Source organism: Miniopterus natalensis, chromosome 4 (genome assembly GCF_054644295.1).
Source record: "Miniopterus natalensis isolate mMinNat1 chromosome 4, mMinNat1.hap1, whole genome shotgun sequence".
NCBI lineage: Eukaryota > Metazoa > Chordata > Mammalia > Chiroptera > Miniopteridae > Miniopterus > Miniopterus natalensis.
The window spans coordinates 31,461,232-31,478,092 of NC_142084.1; positions in this window are offsets into that span (position 1 = coordinate 31,461,232).

Here is a 16,861-nt window from a genome sequence, read left to right on the forward strand (position 1 = left end):
ACATAGACATCTGTTAAGAACATGTATACATTTAATCAAGATATGAGCCTCTATGCATACTGTTTTGGAACCACTCCTGTTTTATCAAACTTGTTAATAAAGGGTGATATATCACGTTGAGAATAAACTTCCACAGCATCATAATAATGAATACACAATACTCATAAAATGGATGTGCTATAATTTATTTAGCCACATTCTCGTATTGCAGGATTGGCTATTTTCTATTTTGTTACAATAAACAATGCTACAATGAGCACTATAAACATAAATCTTTATGCACATCCTTAATCATTTCTTTAGGATAAATTACTAGAAACAAAATTGCTGTGTCAAAGCATATGCATATTTTATTTGTTTATTGTAACCTAGTTTTTAATCATAAAGCAATAAATGCACTTTGGAAAAAGAAAGTGGCTTCACCTCATGCCTGCGAGTTCCAGCCTGCCCTTCCTGACAGCATGGCCCACAGATTTTGAACTTACCTGACCAGCCCTCACAGTAAGCCACAAGGAAATACTCTTAATAAACAGTGTGGGGCAAAAGTAGGCTATGGAATGCATGAATGACCTAAACATATATATGACTTAGAATAATTATGTTGAACAGCACACCGACTTTTGGATGAGTCCTAACCGTAGGCAGTTTGTGTTTCATCCTAATATCTTTCTGGGAACTGTCAACAATTGACAGAATAACTAGGTAGACAGCAAGTACGTAGAAGAACTAATCGAAACCGGCAACCAACAGGATCTAATCAACATTTATAAACAATTCCACCCAACAACAGCAGAATATACACTTTTTTCAAGCTCCCATAGAACATATATCAAAAATAGATCATATCCTGGAGCATAAAACAACCTTGACATATTTTAATAGTACTGAAATCATACAGAAGGTCTTCTTCCAACTACAATGAAATCAAACTAGCAATCAATTATAGATAGATAAGAGGAACATTTCATACACTTGGAAACTAAGCAACACATTTCTAAGAAATCCACTATTTAAAAAGGATATCTCAAGAAAATTTTTCTCAAAAAAATACAAAAACATATCAAACTGGATGAAAACCTAACATATCAACATACCACTACAACAGTATTAAGAGGAACATTACACTACAGATTTCCTCCACTATTCAGAAGTAGAGCACTCCTATGAAATCTCTGTAACCCTAAAGAGCATAAAGCAATGACACAATTACCACTAATTTATGTGGAAACTTTTTGAGTATTCTCAGACCCCAAATTCAATACATGCACAATGTCTTTATTTCATTCATCACGATCAAAACACTTAATTACATAGTTTTATGATGTGTCCTTTACCTTAGGACACATCTTGATAATGTATGAACAAAATACATTGAAATGAAACACAGATGCTCACAGACACAGCTCAGAGTTCTGGCAGCCTGATGCTCACTCAGATGCTAACTGTGGTTTTCTGGGAAGGGCCACTCTGACCATGCAGGGTGGGTGCTGCTTTATAAGCTTGCTGCAAAGCAAAGGCTGAATGCTATTTTCACATTTCACCTTTTTTTGTAAAAGCAAAAGTCCTCTTTGGATTTCTTTTGGTTGGTGAAAATAGATACTAAATAGGTACTTTTGCTTTCATAAAAGCAAAGGGGTGTAACAAAAATTTTCGAAAAGCAGGATATCAGTACTAGATGCCTACATTAGAAAAGAAGAAAAGTCATGCCACTTATAGAGACTTCAATAGAGAAAAGAAATGGACTTAGAGAGCACAGCAAAGGAAACCATCAACAAAATGAAAAGACACCCCACTGAATGGGAGAACATATTTGCTAATGATACATCCGATAAAGGGTTAATATTGAAAATTTATAAAGAACTTATACAACTGAACACCAAAAAAACAAACAATCCCATTGAAAAAAATGGGGAAAGGACCTGAATAGACACTTCTCCAAAGAGGACATAAAGATGGCCAAGAGACATGAAAAGATGCTCAACATCACTAATCATCAGAAAAATGCAAATGAAAACCACAATGAGATATCACACCTTGTCAGAATAGTTACCATCAGTAAATCAACAAACAGCAAATGTCAGTGAGCATGTGGAGAAAAGGGAACACTCGTGCACTGGTGGTGGGAATGGAGACTGGTGCAGCCACTATGGAAAAATGTATGAGGCTTCCTCAAAAAATTAAAAATGGAACTGCCTTCTGAGCCAGCAATTCTACTTCTGGAAGTATATCCAAAGAAACCTGAAACATCAAAAGAATATATGCACCCCTATGTTCATTGCAGCATTATATTCAATAGCCAAGTGGAAGCAGCTCAAGTGCCCATCAGTAGATGAGTGGAAAAAGAGAGTTGAGGTAGATTTATACAATGGAATACTACTCAGCCATAAAAAAAGAAGGAAAGCTTACCTTTTGTGACAACATGGACTGATCTGGAGAGTATTATGCTAAGTGAAATAAGCCAGTCAGAGAAAGACAAACACCATATGATCTCACTTATATATGAATTCTAAAGAACAAAATAAAGTAATAAACAAAATAGAATCAAACTTATAGAGAACAGATGGACAGCTGTCAGAGGGGAGGGAAGTTGGGGGCCTGGGTAGAAAAAATGAAGGAATTAAGCAAAAAGAACGTATAGACACAGACATCAGTATGATGATTACAAGAGGTAAAGGTGGGAATGGGGAGGTAGGAGAGGGTACAGGGGAAAATAAATGGTGATGGAAAGAGACTTGATGTGGGGTGGGGTGGTAAACACACAATACAGCATACAGATGATGTGTTATAGACTTGTACACTTGAGACCTATATAATTCTATTAACCAATGTCACCCCAATTAATGCAATAGAAAAGATGTAAATAAATGGAGAATTATACTGTATTTATGGATCAGAAGACTCAATATATCAAAGATATCAAGAATCAAAGATATCAATTCTCCCCAAAATGATACAGTATGTAATGCAACTTCTGTGAAAATCCCAGCAAGATATTTTGTAGATATAGACAAGATTATTTAAAAATTTACATGGAAATTCTAAGGAACTAGAATATCTAAAACAGGTTTGAAAAAGAATTATAAGGTGGGAGAAATCTGTCTTGCTGATTTCAAGACTTATTATATAGCTAATCAATACTGTGTGGTATTGGCAGAGGGATAGAAATGTAGGTCAATGAAAGCCAATAGAGAACTCAAATAACTCTGCATAAATGTCATAACTGATTTTTGACAAAGGTACAAAAACAATTTAATAGAGGTATGATATCCCTTTGAAAACACGATGTTAAAGCAATTGGGCATCTATGGATAAAGAAAAATAATGAATAAAATCTGACACCTTATACAAAAAAATTAACTCAAAATGGATCATGAACTTAAAATATAAAATGTGAAACTGTACAACTTAAGAATAGGAGAAAAATCTTTGGAATCTAGGTCTAGGCACTTGTTATTAAAAACATGATTCATAAAAGGAAAAATAACAAAAGACCCTATTATGAGTATGAAAGACAATGAAAAGACAAGCTAAAGGCTGTGAGAGAATATTTGCAAACCACATATTCAACAAAGACTGGTATCCAGAATATATAAAGAACTCTCAGAACTCAATAGTTAAAAATCAAACAACCTAATTAGAAAATGGGCAGAGATAAACATTTCACTGAAGGGGACCTACGGATTGCAAATTAACACAAGAAAAGATTTTCAACACCATTATCTACTAGGGAAATGGAATTTAAAATCACAATGAAATATCATTCTATACATATCAGAATGGCTAATATCACATATTAGTAAGGAAGTGGAAAAACTGGATCATCACTCAGCCTTAACTGGTAAGAATGGAAAGTGAAACAGCCTCTCTGGAAACCAGCTAAGCTCTTTTTGAAAAAAACACATCCTACAACTTCCCTATAACCCAGCAATTTCACTTCTGGGAGTTCATCCCAGATGAATGAAAACTTATTGTCTGACACAGACCTCTGCAAAAATGCTCATGGTAACTTTATTCATAATAACCCCAAACCTGAAATAACCCAAATGGTCTCCAGTGGGTCAATAGTTAATTGGACCATGATACATTCATACCTGGAAAATTCGCCATCAACAAAGAGGAATGAACTATCGAGAGAAAACAATGTCAGTGATCTTCAGAGAATTTTGCTGAGTGAAATAAGCTAATTCCAAACGTTTATATACTGATTCTATCTGTACAACTCTTGAGAATGACAAAATTATAGAAACAGAGAACACCTTAGTGGCTGCCAGCAGTTAAGGGGCCGGGGAGGCTGTGGGCAGGGGCGAGGGGTGCTAGGGGAGATGGCAATGGGTGTGGCTCTGACAGGCCAAGAGATACCTGGGGGATGGAAGCGCTCTGTGTCTTGACTGTTCCAATGTCATGATAATGTACTATAGTTTTGCAAGATGTTAGCATTGAGGGTAAATGAATAAAGGTAGGTGAAATCTCTCTGTTTTATTCGTTAGTACTGCATTTATGTCAAAATTTACAATTATGTCAAAACAGAAGAAATATTTGAATTTTGTAAAAACTAAATTCACAACATTAACATCCTATATAATATCTCTTCTAAATGCACTCAATTTTCACACATTTATTTATTGTTAATCCTCACTTGAGGATATTTTTACCATTGATTTTTTATTTTATTTTTATTTTTAGAGAGAGTGAAAGGTATGGGGAGAGACAGAGAGAGAAAACATCGATGTGAGAGGCACATCGATTGGTTGCCTCCCCCACAAGCCCCTACCTGGGCCAGGGATGGAGCCTGCAACTGAAGTACATGCCCTTGACTGGAATCAAACCACAGGCCCTTTAGTCCGCAGCAACCACTGAACCAAACCGGCTAGGGCAGCAGTCAGTTTTTATGAGTGGTGAAAATACTGGTTTTTGCACATATATGTATAGATTTTGTCTCTGTTTTAGCATACCCATTAATAAAGAACATTTGACTATGGCACCATTATTTTCTGCTTATTTGAACCCACCCATTCATCTGTTAAATATTATTTCACCATTCCCATTCCTTCCTACAATGTAAATTAATTTTATCATGCAGTATTTTTATTTCTCATTATTTTTCAAAACCAAATTATGTTAAGTATGTCCTTCTCTTGAATATATTTTCTGAAGTTCCTTAATTATAATATAAACTACAAGTAATAATGGCAGATATAATCTATGAGTCATTAAAATTATTTTGCCCATGAATAGTAGTATAAGGAAAGTATAATATATTAAAACACACCTCAAGCATTTTTTTAACATGAAACCAAGATTAAAATACTTAGAACAAAGGACCATTTTGAATGTTGAATGGAATACTTCATGAGCACTTCTAGTGACTTTTGGTAGTTTGTCAAACAATTTTAATTAAAGTGATTTCCTTATGGGGCAATCATGTCTCTCATAAAAATCTGAAATACGTATTTAAGACATCCTAGTTATATACTAATTCAAGCTTTTTATTTGAGAATGACAAAAGCAGTAGCTAACTAGTAACAGTTACAGTATCTTTGTGGGTAAAAGGAAGTGTGCCTACAGTGTTCACAGAAGCAGTCACATGAACTTTGGCAAATATTATTTTGCAAATGCCACTCTTAAGAGCAGTACCACTGGCAGCACCCTGACATTTATAACTATTCTAAATAATGCAACAAAAGCGTTTTCAAGGTTCATGTGCATCTTTTCTTATGCAGACTTCGCAGTTCTCTTCAATAATTTAGCTTGTTTGGACACATCTTACTGAATCATGTTTTCCGAATTGAAAAGACACGTTACCTTGGGAGTCGGTCGAGCTTTTGCAGAAAGTCATCCTCTTGGTTCTCTGCTTTCCATGACCTTTTTTTTGGTTTCATTTGGCCTCTCCTACTATTTTCTATCAGATGGTAGATCTTTGGTAGGTAAGATATATGTGGACTGCATTTATCTATTAGATGTCTGCTCAGTTAACCAAAGTGTATAGAAATGTTTGGTAAATTGGCTGAACATCTCAAGTTTTAAAAGTGTAACTAGTAGCATTTCAGACTATTTCCCTGAATAACCTGGTTTCCTCCTTGGAACCCGGATTCTGACTCCTGCGTTCCTGATTCACTAGACTGAATAGCAGTTTCTCACCCTCTTCCTGCCGTCATCGACTCTGCCCATCAGTTTTCATCCTAATTTATACTAATTCCTACAGCAGCCTGACTCGCACTAACAATACTGCAACCTGAAACCGCAGCTGGTGGAAGGCGAGGAGCGCTACCACGTGCAACTATGGATCCCTATCAAGATTACTGACTACAGAATTCCTAACGTATCATGAAATATATTGTTCTGTGTAACGAGAAGTATTATCCTGGCTAAATTTCAATGAAACTCGTGTGTGTGTGCGTGTGTGTGTGTGTGAACTCATTTAAAACAAAATTTATAGACAAAGTCAGTACTTATATTGTACTTATTTTCATAAAGGTAAAATTTTGGAGTCAGAGAGACTGAGAGTTCATAGCCCCCTCTCATTTAATAGCTGCAGCAATTTAAGCAAGTTTTTTAACCTTTCAGATGGAGAAATGCACTTCAACCAATGCTAAGCATATAGTAAATGCTCAGTAAATGATAGTTCTTACTACTGCTATTATTTTCACTGCCAGTGCCACCACTGTGGTACCGCTAGTACTCTGTCCGTTACTGCTGCTGCTACAGAGGAAAGAGAAAGAATACAAGTACAGAAATGCAGACAATAACTGACGAACACTGATAGTTTTAAGGGGTTAGTTGTCTCTCTGTCCCATTCATATTCTATGGTTCAAAATATTAAAATGCTCTTTGATCAGATACTGTTCATTATTTAGCTCAATTTTTGGAGCATTTTTATTGTCCCAGCTCAGTAATCTTGGTAGATATGTTTTTCCTCAGCTGTGACAATTCAAATAATTAGCAGGTTTTTTTTTTTTAAATTCCTTTGATTTAGAATTTCATTAGTTTTGTACATAGTATCATTCTTACTACCTGAACTAATGTGGAAAATTTTTATTTTACTCAAATTTACTTCAATGGAAAAATTTCAACTTCTTAAACAGAATTACTTTTGGAAAGAAAAGTTGCATTTGAATTCACAGTTAGAAAAAGACACTGGATGTTTGCAATAAATAAAATGTTAATTCTTATTTAAAAAATCACAAATATTCTTGAATATTTGAGTGCATAACTCCAAATAAACTTTGATCCCTGGATATATCCATTGCCTAACGTGAACTTTCTTCCTTTGTTTCTTGTGGAAATTGCTACTAATTAAAAATAATACTGCAAGTTTTTCAACTTCCAAAATATTATTGCCACAAGTTGATTCTATCTATTGTCATATCTATACCTACATAGACTTTTATTCTATTTATGGAACTTACTGGAGAAACATTTGTTGAACAACTATTAAATTTGAATTGCTATACAAAATATAGTTTTTTGTACAATGCAATAAGGTAAAGATGATTGTTGTACAATCTGCTCTTTTTTCCTGCCACCATATGGAAGCAGAATTTACTTGCTACAATTTTGTTAACATATATGTTTTTTGTCCTCATATACTCAAAGTTAGAAGTTAAACCATTCCAAAAATAAAATTCTGGAAAACATATTTTACATGTGATGGTTAGAGATGACCTCAGGTCTATAAAGTGATTGCTGTGGCTTTACTTATTCACCAAATGGAAGGTTTGACTACCAAGTTTGCTGAAGGCCGTGGCACCCTCACGGTGTACTTGCCTCCGAGCAGCACGTTAGTGAACAAAAAGATACCACAAATAACCAGCAACATGGCTACCAGGGTGTGAAAATGTCAAATTCAATTTCACGAACCACTCAACAATTTCTGCATTTCTAGGGAAGGAGAGTTAAAAACTTAAGCAACAGGAACTTTTTATATGTCTGGAAATAACCTGCTTCACATTTGCAAAGAACATATACTCCCTACGCAATTTAAACATTGAAGAAAAATTTAAATATTTAGAAAGCAAGTCTGTACAGATTTATATAAATTTTTAGAAGATGGTATAGATCAATTTAAGAAATATTTTCACATTCTCTCCATATAATTATTTAAAATATACATTCAAATTTATAATATCTAAATCTTTTTTAACTGAAGAAAATATTGAAATTTAATACAACATACATATTTGAGATAGTTTAGAATACATAACATATAGACAGTTGGATCACTAAGATAACAACAGATAAAAAACTAGCAAGAAGGCAGAGATTCATTGCTGTGATTTCAAAATATGTTTGTAATCGATCAATATAATAGAAATTATATTTTATGGAGTTTTAAAAATAAAATGCAGCAGTATTTTCATGTCTACTAATTCACTGAATTTAATACTCTACAAATGTAAAAAGTCTAATGCCAATTACAACTTAATGAATATATATAATGTGGAGCTAACCTAATTTTCTAATCAGGTCTAGATATTTTACTACCTGGATCAGTGTTTTTAAGACATTATTATCTATAAGGATAACTTGGAAAGCTTGTTTAGATGCAAACGCCTGGATCTTGTCCCAAATTTTTTTGCTAATTTACTGAATACCAGAAACTTGCTTAAAAGGCCTCTCCAAGAAATTCTGAGGAAGTTGACCCAAGTGAGAGTCTATCCACTGAATACATTGTACTTCAAGATCAAAGATGCCATCAATTTTTAGATGCATCTTTCAGTACTTTAAGAAAGAAAAAAATTAATATCAACAATACAATCTTATTGATTATAGGATGTGCCTTAATTTTAGAGAAGTTAAAATGTGTGCATCTTGGAATTGTTGTAGTACCATATCACTTTACCAAGCTTCTGACATCAACTAGATCGCAGTTGATTCAAAATCAAACTCTGTAATCAATCTCTGATTCAAACAGTCTTATTTTATTTTTACCTTATACTCTGTGCCAAGAGTTTTGATGTGAATCTGTTCCTGTTATCTTTTGTTGCATAAGAAAGCCATCCCCAAGCTTAGGATGTTTAAGCAATAATTTATTATTATTTTACTTTGTTCTGTGACTTGTTTGGGCTTATCTGGATAATTCTTACTCTGGATGTCTCATGCAGTTCCAGTCAAATGCTGGCTTAAGCTGCAGTCAAAATATGGCTCAACTGAGCTAAGCTTCCAAAATTGCTCATTCACAAGGCTGGCAGTTGCTGCTGGCTGTTGGCTTAAAACTCAGCGGGGGGATTTCAATTTAGGTGCCTTCATTGGTCTCTTCACATGGCTTGGGTTTCATTGCATGGATCTGTTTTCTGAGAGGGAGCATCCAAGAGTGAATGTGCCAAGAGGCTCAGTCTGAAGCTGCAAGGCTTCTTCTGACCCAGCCCCTGGTCACTATGGCCATTGCATCACCTCCTCTGCATTCATTTTGTTGGTCAAGAGTGAGTCACAGTCAGCTTAGAGTAAAAAGGGACGGAACCATCTTTGGAGACACAGAAGTTTTCTATATTTAATTTAATCTTTATTACAAATTCTAAAAGATACTGCATTAGCCAAGTAGAATTGGTTCTTTTGATAACTCACAGAAATGGATACATTGCAAGAACAGCAAACTCTTCATGTGGTCTTTTGGCTTAGTCACTGACAAATTAGTTCTTCCAAAGGTTCCACATTCTATAGGTACCTGATTAAAGGAAGACATTTGCTATTTCAAGTTGATTTGATCAGTGAAATATCTTGAATGCAGAAGTCATTCTGGGCTCCCCAGAACTTCTCCATTGTCATGTCACATATTTTCATTCCTTCCTGGCTGCTTTCTCTTCTTCCCTTCTCTCCATACAGCAAGGACAAAAAAATATCAAGGGTCAATTTTGAAATAAATTAGTATGCTTGATTGGGAAACCATTAAATATACCTAACCAGCATATCCACCAATCATTGCTGAGCTGCTGTGTGCCAATACTGTGCTAAGTGAATTAAATTTCCACAAAAAGACAGTGATGTAGACATTATTATATTCATTTCCATGAGGAAACTGAGGTTAAGAGAGGCAAGGAGTGCTCCCAAATCTAAAAATGTGTCAAAGAATTATATGTCCATGAGGAAATGTCTGTACCTCTATCTCATAGTGGATCTTTGAGTTTTGCCTCAGTTGATACTGAACTATTCTTTCTCCCAGTAATTATTCAACACCTCCAGTTGCTTCCTAAGGCAGTTACTGATTTATGATAATAAGTTGTTATTGTCAGATTAGAGGAGGAGACTTGTCTTCCCATTGCTGCTATGACAGAGAAAATGTATGCAGCTCCCTCAATGCTGTGTCAGGTTGTCTAGATAATCTTAAAAGAGGAAGCAGAATTTTGCTCTGCTCTGTGTTGCTTAAGAACAGATTTTGATATGCTAATATTCCATTCTTACCCATTTTGAAGCTGGTAGCAATGTAATGTTGCAATCTTAGAAGCCATATTACACATCAATATAATGGGATTTATGGTGAAACTTAAGAGCTTGTCCCAAAGGTAGTACTATCGAGAACATCAAAGACTAATCAGCAAATTAAGGCCACAAATTCCTATACTATGTTTTCCTGGATTTTTTCCTACATTTGCTTGTTTCTCATGGCAGCTTTGGCAGCTTTGGCAGCTTTTTCAGCTATAAGAAGAGAGATGTTGAGTTTGGATGGAATATCCTGCAGAGTTGGATGTGTGATTTTAAGATAAGAAAGAGTTGGCCTTTTTAAGCAAATTGCTGGTAGTGAGCTCAGTTCCTGTCTGATTAGTGTCAGTTTGTCTTACAAGTATGCTGAACTTTTTTACACATTGGTCAATACAGGTAAATCAGGTGATGATATTCTCTCTCTCTGTCTCTCTCTCCCTCCCTCTGCTAACCAAGTAAGACCTTATCACATTCCCAGTATTGTTTTAGTTCCCAAGGGAAAAAATATTTCATCCCAATCTTAAAAATAACTGTCTGTAAGAGGCTGAGTTAGAATATATGATATTTACCTCCATGTCATTTAGCAAATACTGTCTACGTGCATCCACAGTGTGGAAACAGTGATCACCTCTGCCGTCAAAGGTCTTACTGTCTGGGGGAAATACAGACGCTTGAGCAATCAAATGATGGGGGGTAAGTGCTATGATATGGAAAGTAGAAAGCACGAGAGAAACACAAAGCCGGGGATCTCCCCCAGCTTTTGAGGTCTGAAGAGGCCTTCCCAGAGGAAGTTACTTCCAAGGCATGAACCTGCAAGTAGAGTAAGAATTTATCCAGGAAAAAAGGGTCAGCCAGAGGAACCAGTTTGTGCAAAGACAAACCAGTGTGCAAGGGAGACCATGGTGGGCCCGAAGGACTGCAAGATGGTCACCTGGCTGTAACATGCAAGGTGTAAGGTGAGAGTGGGAGTCCATCTGGCAGTTTTAGCAGGGACCTCATCGTGAGACTATGCTAAGTATTATAAACTTGATCATGAAGACAAGGAATGCCAATGAAGCTCCTTAAAATGAAGGGAGAATGAATGGATCTTTGCAATGAACAAATAAATGAGTCCTTCAAAAGATAACCTGGAGAGTAGCATGGTAGATGGGGAGAAAGATAATGACCGAAGGCTAGGTGGCCTTGGAAAGTGCCATGTAACTGATGACCCAGCTGAGTGCTTAAGGAGCAGAGCTATCCCTTCATTGGTTAATTCAACAGACATTTATCATGTTCTATACTCTCTGTTAAATTCTTTTTAAGTCATTAAGAGATATAGCAGTGGACACACCAGACAACATTTTTGCCATGATGAAGTTTATGTATACACATTAATATATATCAGGTAATTCCTATATGGAAAATAAAACATGATAAGGAAATAGAGAATGAGGGGCTGAAGGTGCTCCCGTTGTCTATAGGGTGCTGAGATCAATGCACATATCCCATCCGTCTCTTTTCTCTGGATGCGTCTCATCTGAGGGAAAAAAATGTACTGTTTGTCTCTCCATCCATTCAATATTCACATGGCGCCTCACTGTGCGGGCGCTTCGAGGCTCTGGGAGTCACCGCAGGGGTAGAGGCAGGAAAGATCAATCAGGCAGGACTGTTAGGCCACGCGAAAGGTGAAAGGTTTGGATGTTTTTCCTGTGGATAACAGAAGCTATTGTACTGCTTTAATTAAGAATTCCATGTGATCAGATTTGTATTTTTAAAAGAGCCTTCCGGCCGTAGGGAGACTGAATTGATTAACAGATCAGAATGAGTTCTCTTTAAACGAAAGTAAAAGACCAGATTTTGCCTTGCTTAGCTATTAGTAATCATGGCTAAATTTATTTCCATTCAAGGCAAAGTAATACTTTTTTTTTTTACTATAAATGAAGGTCCCCCCCCCCCCCCCCAACTAGAATAAAAAGTTACCTGGGTTAAAATAGAATCTCATATTTTTAAAAAATTTGATATCACCCAGCCCTTTGAATTCTTGACATTTGTTTTCAGACCCATAAACAAATTTTTTATGAATATACTTTACTCTCTTTAGTGTTGAACTTACCTTTTGTGGAGGCTAAGATGTGAATGTGTGAACCAAGTGAACTTACCAAAAAAAATTCTAATGTGTCCTTATTACTGACTGGGACCTTTTTATCTCTAAGAAAGAGTAATATTCTTTTTACCTGTGACATTTGATTGACAGAAAACACTCATTTTATTAAGACAACACAGCTGAAACATTTTTGTTTCCATTGCTAAACATAGTTTTTATTCACATTTTTTACAAGTGCGATGTTAAAATATTTGTTGATATAATGCTATGAAAGGAAGTATCTTAATACAGCTTTAGCCATATTAAAAATGTCTGATGTGCCATGTTGCTCAGATGGCATGTTTATGAATTAGGTTTCAAAGCTCCATATGCACAAATATGAAATATGAAGTCTTTCTCCAAATACTAAGAATACAGCTCATTCTGCATTTGCTGGGTTATAGTGCTAACATTTATCTGCATCTCCATATCCCAAGATTTGCAAATGAGATGAATTCTGTTGCAGTCTGCCGCCAAATATAAACAGCTGGCACTCTTTGGCAAGCAGATTCATCTGAACATTTAATGCAGCCCTTCCTCTAGGAGCCTTTTATCATCAGAATTTAAGGAGGGACAGTTTCTTGGCATGTTTCAAATGTACTAGTCTCTAAAGTCTTACAGCCCATGGATTCTCTTGATAACTATAATAATAAGAGACATGGAAAGGACAAGATATTAATATTAAAAGCATTGTGAATGAATTCTTATGAAAGGATAAGAGGACATTTCAGGGAAATGCTCTGAAATTTTAACTAGGCAGTTTAATTTTGTGAAATTATCTTAAATTACTTCTAAATGGAATCAAATTTAGTCAGTGGAGTTTTGAGGAGCTATAGGGTATCTGAATACATAGTAGGGATGAGAAAGAGTTTTACTATCAACAAGAGGTAAAATATAAATAAAATAACCAAATATATTTCTCTGGATCCCAGCAACCCATATATTGAGCATACTTGCGTCACACTTCTACAAGTAGAAATAACATTCATTGATTTACACTCCCAAAGTTATAAATAACAACACAGTAAATGAGAAATCAGTACAAATTTTGGAAGAGAAATATATGAACAGATGTAAGAACAGGAGGAGGAGTGGGTGGTGACAGCCTCTCGTTGTGTGCTGGGTATGGCTTCAGGCTCTGCTCATCCCTTGTTTTTCCAAGGTCTAGGCCAGTGCTGACCAATAGAACTTTCTGTAATATTGGGAATGTTCTATCTATGTGCTGTCCAGTATGGTGGCCACTAGCTCTCTGAGGCTGCTGCAATGGAGGAAATGCATTTTAAATTTTATTTTATTTAAATCAATAGAAACATGTAGCCATGCATTGGACACACATGTCTGGACCATGGGAAGGATCTTTCTCTCTCTCACCATAGTACTTAGGACTTAGCCTCTCCAGCCCATACTTCACAGGGAGGCTGGGACCTTCACAAAGCAGCAGTTCCAGACTGCACTGTCTACTCAGGATGGGTGACAAATTGTCCTGGAAGATTCCAGCAAACTAACAGTCATTCTACAAGCTCATTCAGAAATAGCGGTAGCCTAGATGAGGAGAATATTTAAGCTACCCAAGTGAGGATTAATCATTATCTTAACTGAAAATCAAATGTGCCACAAGGAAGCTGCGGACAGAGGAAAGAAACTTACTGTTGATGTTATAGGTGCTATTTTAGGATGTTTCAAAATGATTGTTTTTATACTGACAAATATAAATTATTTATTGTACTGCAAAGACGCTAATGGATTTGAGCCACATACATTTATTTTAATTCCCATATGGTAAAGGACTATTATTATTATTATTATTATTATTATTATTTTAAGAGATTTTCCCACTTCAGTGCAACTTAAATGGAAATTAACTATCTGAATTATGTATATTAAGAAAACACACACACACAAAACAAGAAACAGCAGAAACTAAAAACTGTAGAGGGGAGATAAGATTCTCTTACAAATCATAATTGCTGAAACATACTTACGATATTTATCAGTAATAAAACTAAAGATAAAAGCTAATATGTACTTGCTGAATACTGCATGCCTGACACTATCAGTGGTTTATGTGGGTTATATCCTGTAGTAAATCTACAAAATGAGTGCTATCAGTTCCACTTTGCAGATAAAGATGCTGGGACCTGGAGATATGAAGTAATGCTGCTTAATTCCCATAGTGTGCAAGTGGAGTGGCCAGAATCTGGATCTAGGTTTACACAAATCCATTTTTCACCAATTGAGTGAAAACTTCAGAAAACTAAAATGATTTCATTTGGCATCATGGATTATTGGCATACAAATTTTCTGTAGACAAAGAAAGGCTTTTCCCAAGAAAAACAAATTGATGACAGAAAGCCTAAAATAAAAGACCTATACATTTCCTCATAATATTAGGCATCTTAATGTTAAGATATAAGTGATACTATTTTTTGGTGTGTATAATTTGAGCATAACACACCAAATCTGTGACAATGAAATCAGTTCCATTACATTGCTGCAGCTGTGATAGTAGACAATCTGAATCGTACAGGAGAGGGTTGGGGCCGCTGCTGTTCCTTAAGGGCCTGATTGACCTCAGAGAGCTGCAGGGTATTGTGTCCACTGGCCAGCTTGGCCAGGTGCATGACCACATCTCTGAAATCGATGTAGAACTACTTCCAGAGGAATTGAAAAAATGTTTCCTCCATTCCTTTTGACAAGAAGTCATTACCAGTAGCCGTTGGGGGACAGCCACCGAAGCTTCATGAAAAGTATGAGGCCATTATTTACCTTTGATACTCTGAGCCTAGGTCTGAAGGAGCAGATAATAAGACCTTTTGCTAGTGAAAACTAAGTCTCATTGTGACTCGCAGCCAATTTTAAAAATATAGAACTGAGTTCAGAACATGGGTTTCATTGTAGACGCTCTCATTTTTCATCTATTTGGGGTTTTTACTCGGCTGCTAACATGGGTCTTAGTATAATACACACATAATATAACCACTGTAATATCTTTTTTTCACTTTGCTCCTGTTCCAGTGAGGGCTCACTGCTGGTTATTTCATGATTAAGAGGATATAATAGCAGAAGGAGTTTGGGCATCATATATTTGAAACAGGGTTAAAGAAAAGAATGAGTAGACATTTTTTCCTACCTGTGAACACATATACAACACATTTTTAAATAACTTTTCTTTCTGACAAAGGAAGGCAGGTGACATTAGTATTGATATATTGAAAAGTGCTCTGGATTGTGATTCAGTTTACGTGGGTTCCAGTTTCAGTCTTAAGTTTGGGTCTACTGAATCATTTTGGGGCTAGCTGAATCATTTTGGGTAAGTCACTTAATTTCTCTGTCTGTTCACCTCTCTATAAATAGGGATACTAAACTATTACTGTGGTCAAGACCAAATGAAACATTACATTTGAAAGGAGATGTAAAAACAAAAATGTAAAAGAGTATTATTATTTTATGATTTAGTGATATGAGAGTAGTGTCAAACTATCATGAAGAAATGCTTACATTTAGTGTTTTTGTTTTAAAATTTTAATTTTAGTTCTTACCATTGAGCATGTGAACTTTCCTGTGTGTCTGACTTTATTCAATTCTGAAAACATTTACAGCAGATATTGAAAGAGGAGTGTTAGTTAACATCATGCTGATTTTTTTCAGTAATTGAGATACCGTAAAACTAAATTTTGTGAAAAATTCAAACTGAAACCTGTTTTACCCAAGTTATTATACAAAAGTATAATTTGGTTAGTATAAGATGTCATTTGTGATTTTATACATGATCTTTATCTAAAGGATTATAGAGGGTGAAGGTTGCTAACATCTGTAGATTTACATCGATATTTATTTCACTTTTCCTTATTGGTTTAATGCACATTCGAAAGACGGACTAATCCTATCAATGTCACACATAAAGATGTTCAGAGAGTGTCTTTAGCATTACAAGTAGGAATGTAGAGGTTCTCAAAAGGCTATAAAGGAGCTTGAGAAACTCTCACCTGCTTATATGTAGCAACACCAATCACAGATCTGAAGGTGGCTTGACTTAATAGTCTGTGACATTCTAGAAGATGTAGGTGGTACATGTGTGATGCTAAATGCCACCCCCATCCCTTTTCTTCAAGAACTTGGAAATAGAAAACTCAGAGTGTATAAGAGCAGAGGCAGAATGGTTCTCATATTGAATACAGCCTTGACTGAATGGATTAATTAGAGAGGGAAACTGCCAATATAAATAATTCTGGAAGAGAGAGGGGGCGAGGGAGAGAGAGGGAGAGAGAGTTGAGGTGAGCTGGTCAGCTGGTGTCCTAGCTTATATCTTCTGTTACTTGCAAGTAT